Source organism: Meriones unguiculatus, assembly GCF_030254825.1.
Source record: "Meriones unguiculatus strain TT.TT164.6M chromosome Y unlocalized genomic scaffold, Bangor_MerUng_6.1 ChrY_unordered_Scaffold_25, whole genome shotgun sequence".
Taxonomy (NCBI): Eukaryota; Metazoa; Chordata; class Mammalia; order Rodentia; family Muridae; genus Meriones; species Meriones unguiculatus.
The window spans coordinates 20,482,092-20,487,573 of NW_026843710.1; the positions used below are offsets into that span (position 1 = coordinate 20,482,092).

Here is a 5,482-nt window from a genome sequence, read left to right on the forward strand (position 1 = left end):
CTTGTTTTCTCTGTCTATGAGGAGTGAGAGTTTTGCTGGGTATAGTAGCCTGGTTTATCTCTGTGTTCTCTTAGGGCCTGCATGATATTCATCTGGCTTTCAAAGTCTCTGCTGAGAAGTCAGGTGTGATTCTGATGGGTTTTCCATTAGATGTTACTTGGCCTTTTTCCCTTACAACTTTTAGTATTTTTTTTTTCTTTTTTTCTGTATACTTGCTGTTTTGATTACTATGTGATGGGAAGATTTTCTTTTCTGGACTATTTTTTTGGGTGTTCTGTAGATCTTTTCTATTCTTATTGGCCTCTCCTTCAAGTTGGGGAAATTATCTTCATTTTTTTTAAATACTTTCTGGGCCTTGGAGGAGAGAATCGCCTATAATTTTCCTCTATTCTAATTTTTCTTATGTTTTGTCTTTTTATTTTGTCTTGAATTTCTTGGATGGTCTGTTGCAGAAATTTTTTACATTTAACATTTTCTTTGACAAATACAGTTTTCTTTCATTGTATCTTCCACAACTGAGTTTCTTGTTTCCATCTCATATAGTCTATTGGTTATGCTTACCTCTGTAGCTCCTGTTTTCTTCCCTAAGTTCTTTCTCTCCACAATTTCCAATATTTGTGTTTTCTTTAATTTCTCCAAAAAATATGGAATGCTACAGGAATTTGCATGTCATCCTTGTGCAAGGGCCAGGATAATCTTCTTAGCATCGTTCCAATTTTAGTATATGTGCTGCCAAAGTGAGCATCACATAATTCTTTCAAATGGTCATTAATAAAGTCATGTGTCCTTCACTTGTGAGTTTCACATTATGACAGATTCTATTATTATTTGTTAAATGCACCGTCAGTGAATAATTTTCTGTGAAAATGCTCTCTGACCAAGGCAAATATTTAAACAAAAATCATTTAATTGGGACATTGCTTATATTTTTAGGTGTCATATCAGCAAGCAGTAATGTTGTAGTCCTCCACACAAACTGAGAACTTTTCATAAGGAACCACAAGCTGGAGGCATAGAGAGGGAGACTGAAAGAGACAAAGAGAAAGCTAGAGAGACAAATTCAGAAATAGAGACTGAGACCAACAGAAACAAAGATGTAAAGTGACAGAGACTCCATTAAGTCTGTTCAATTTCATTGGCATAGCAACCTCAAAGCACACCCTCCTATAATATAAATCCAAAAGGAAATACATTTTTCAATAGTTTTTATTTTAGTTTTTATTAATTACACTTTATTCACTTTGTATTCCCCCATAAAACGCTATCCCCTCACAATCTTACCTTCCCTCCTCCTTCTACATGCATGCTCCTACCCAAGTCCACTGATAGGGAAGGTCTTCATCTTCTTCCTTTTGATCCTAGTCTTTCAGATATCATCAGGGGTTGCTGTATTCTCTTTCACTGTTGCCTGGTAAGGCTGCTCCCCAACCAGGGTGAGGTGATCAAAGAGCAGGTTAATCAGTTCATGTCATAAGTGGGCCCTGTTCTATTACTGTGGAACACACATGGACACTGAACTGCCATGGACTACATCTGTGCAGAGGTTTTAGGTTATCTCCATGCATGGTATTTGGTTGGAGTATGAGTCTCAAGAAAAACCCCTCTGCTCAGAGTTTTTGGATCTCTGGCTCTACTTGTGGAGCTCCTGTCCTCTCCAGATCTTACTATTTCCCACTTCTTTCATTTGATTCCATGCACTCTGCCCAGCAATTGGCCATAAGTCTCAGCATCTGCTTTGGTAGTCTACAGGGCAGAGTCTTTCAGAGGCCCTCTGTGGCAGGCTCCTAACTTGTTCCCTATTTTCTTCTTCTTCATATATCCATCCTCTTTGTAATTTAGCAAGATTCTTCTTCTTAACTAGTTTCTTTAGGTGTACAGATTTTAGTAGGTTTATCCTATATTATATCTCTATTTGAGTGAGCATATACTTGGTGTGTCTTTCTGCTTCTGGGATAGCTCATTCAGAATAATCATTCATCCTTTCCAGTTCCCACCATTGACCTGCAAATTTCATGATTTCCTTGTTTGTTTGTTTGTTTGTTTTTTGTTATTGCTGAGTAATATTCCACTGTGTATATATATCACAATTTCTATATCCATTCTTCAGTTGGGGGAGCATCTGGGTTGTTTCCAGGTTTTGGCTATTACAAATAAAACTGCTACAAACGTGGTTGGGCAAATGTCCTTATTGTGTACTTGAGCCTCTTTTGTATATATGCCTAGGAGTGGTATAATTTGTTTTTGAGGAAGCATTATTCCTACTTGTCTGAGAAAGCACCAGATTGATTTCCCGAGTGGTTGTACAAGTTTATATTCCCACCAGCGAGGAAGAAGGTTTCCCCTTTATCCACAATCTCATCAGCATGTGTTATCTTTTGAGATTTTGAGAGAAACTTAAAGCAATCCTACTGAAATCAGGAACATGGCAAGGCTGCACACTCTTTCCATATCTCTTCAACATAGTTGTGGAAGCCGTGGCTAGAGAATAAGATAATTGAAGGAGATCAAGGGAATATGAATCAGAAAGGAAGAAATCAAAGTATCAATATTTGTAGATGATATGACAGTGTACCAGAGTGACCCAAATTTCTACCAGTATAGTTGTACAGCTGATAAGAACCTTTGGAAAATGGCTGGATACAATATTATTTCAAAAAAATCAGTAGCCTTCATGTATACATAAGACAAGAGGGCTGAGAAAGAAATTAGTGAAACAAAAGGAATCATATTATCTAACCAGGCCATACAAATCCTAACACTTCCCAGATATTTCCGCAGTGGGGACTTGAAATGTAAGTAAATGAGCTTCAAGGGAACATCACAATTCAAATCAACAGTAAGTGGAAAAAGATGGAGGGACTTCTAGGCAAAAAGAACATATTTATCCTGATAGTTTGTCATTCAATACAATGATTAAAGTCCCTGCAAATTCTAAGGACTGAAGAACAGGACTGACCATCTCTTTTGGAGGAAATGTGGAACATTTCTATGACAGAGTATTAGCCAACTAAGAAAATGACAAGATATTTTTGGGCAAATGGATGGAACCCTGAGAAATCATCCTGGGTGTAGTACCTAACATGCAGAAAGACAAATATGGTATGTATTCACTTATTAGGATGTCTCATAATAGTAGGGTTAAAGTTACAAAAGGCCATCTTTTGTGACCATAACAGTCCTCCACTAGGAGAACTGGGTGGCAGTTACTTGAGGTTTTGGGCCAGGGCATCCTACGGAAATTTTCAAGCAACCCAGGCTGTTGTTATTAAAGTATGTTGCTCTCTGCCCTCAACTGATTAATTCAGTGCCATGTTCTGTCCACAGAGATGCTTCCTTCTGCATCAAATAGGATTCCATACAGAGACCCACAGTCAAATATTATGCAGAGAGAAACCTTAAAACACCTAGTACTGAATAGGATTTTCCTATGAAATTCTCCCTTCCCTCAGAGCTCTGAGAAGCCTGCAGGAGATTTGGGAGGAATTGTGTAATAAGTAAAGGGAATTGAGGACTCAAGGGGAACAATTCCCTGGCAATCAGGCTACAAAGAAAAATGATTCTTCCAGCCTAGCTGAAACCTGATAAGCTAGTGCCAGACAGAAGGTGGAGGAGGGCCTCCCTATTAGGGAACTAGAAAAATGTCATAGAGATATAAGAAGGAGGCTGAGTGGGACTGGAAAGAGAAGGAGGGAGCAGCAGAGAGGATACAAAGTGAACAAATCATAATGAATAAATAAGAAGAACTTTGATCAAGGTGAAGAAGGAGAGATATCTTCAGGACAGATGGCTTCTTCTTGAGGGTGGCTGCAGGGTGCAGCAAGGATGATCTCAGTTTTCTTTAAGGGACTTGGCACTGAGATTCTGAACATGTTCCAATGAGTATATGGACCACACATACTTCAACTGATATATTTTAAAGAAAAAAAATTGTGACACAAGGGTAAGAATTTGAATCAGGGAGCAATGGAAAAATAGTGTAATGCATATTAAAGGAAATTCCCTCATAAGTAATTAAAATAATATGTTCACAACTTTTACAATGACTTTTAACATGGAAAAATGATTTCACTGAAGGAGCAAAGAATTTGATTTTGTAAGGCTTGCTTTCCAGGAATTCATTTTGTAGCAGAGTATCCTAGTCATGAACTACTATTTACCGAGCTACCTCAGACCTCAGGAGCCTAGGTTGCTCCTCTTAAAAAGACACATGACACTAATACTATATTTAGAGAGTTAGTCTGAGGACCACAGCAGGAAACATATCTGCTTGGTGTGCTAGGCATATAACACAGACCCATGTCTCTGTCCTCAAGTCCCAGTTTTAAATGTAAACCCCAGAACCAGAAGGATTGTTCTCTGACCACTGAGTAGGACACAAATGCCAATCCAGACTGGTAGACAAGCAACCATGCTCATAGAGGGTTGGCAACTCTAGTGTGCAACATTACTAGCTTTCAAAGAGTTTATTGCCCCTCAGTTCTTCTTTTACATTCACAGTTCTTTCTGTGTTTCAGCCAAACCAATCCCAGGAATTGTCTGGTTTCCTTCTCTTTTAGTTGCTCTTAAAAATTCAACACCCCAGGGAAGCCTAGACACTGTTTGCCTATTTTATCCATAAGAATATGAAGGTACATTAGGTGAATATGCCACTAAATGCTCAGTTCAAAGTAACAACCTAGGAAATTTTAAATCCAAGACCACAGTAGGAACCGTTGTCATTGGATACATTCCCCTTAATCCCTCATCACGTTGACGCTTCTCTACTTAGAAAGCTGTCCAGTTAAATAAACATTAATTTCCATTTCCTTCGTGACATTGTCACAGAGGTAAAAGATTCAAAATGAAAAAAAAAAAATCCTGAAGGTTACTATGTCAGTTCTTTTCTCATAATGATAGATGTTATGTCCTTACTGTTTTAAAGATTGAATTCATATCAATTTTAGTTTTATAAGAGGAGAGATAATGTTACAATGCTCTAAAAAGTCCAGGCAATCTCAAAAAATGGGCCTTCCACAGAAGAACTCCTGCCAAAGGCCATTATGGTTCAAGAGATATGTTCTGTTGGTCAATGTAAGAACCTAAAGTTAGGGTGGAAGACAAACATGCAAGCTGCACACGTGCCATGTCAAAAAACTTTTAAATGCTGACTAAATTAATATGTCTCACTGCTCTGGAAAATGACTGATTCTTTCAACATGACATATTTTCACAGGGCATAGATATTGGTCATGCCTAAGGCAAAATAGACACTTGCAGCTGGCAAAGTACAAACCATCCTCGTTAGGTACTAAAAACTCAAAAATAATACTTCATATGTTTAAAAAGGCAAAACTGTCCATCCCATATCAAAATAGGACACATACAAAAGATAGCCAAAATAAACATCAAAACCCAAGTAGATGTCTAACACTAATGCTAATCCTAACCCATAAACCTAATCATAACCCTAATGCCATGCTATGCTGACATCACAATGGTATAA

At 37.9% G+C, this 5,482-nt stretch overlaps 1 non-coding gene across 1 annotated transcript; it reads right to left on the minus strand.

Annotated features, from left to right (window-relative positions):
- Positions 1 to 638: 638 nt before the first annotated feature.
- Positions 639 to 745, minus strand: LOC132651766 (U6 spliceosomal RNA). Its single transcript, XR_009589330.1, has one exon. It is a non-coding gene; the product is annotated as a U6 spliceosomal RNA (small nuclear RNA).
- Between the last annotated feature and the right edge of the window lie 4,737 nt (positions 746 to 5,482).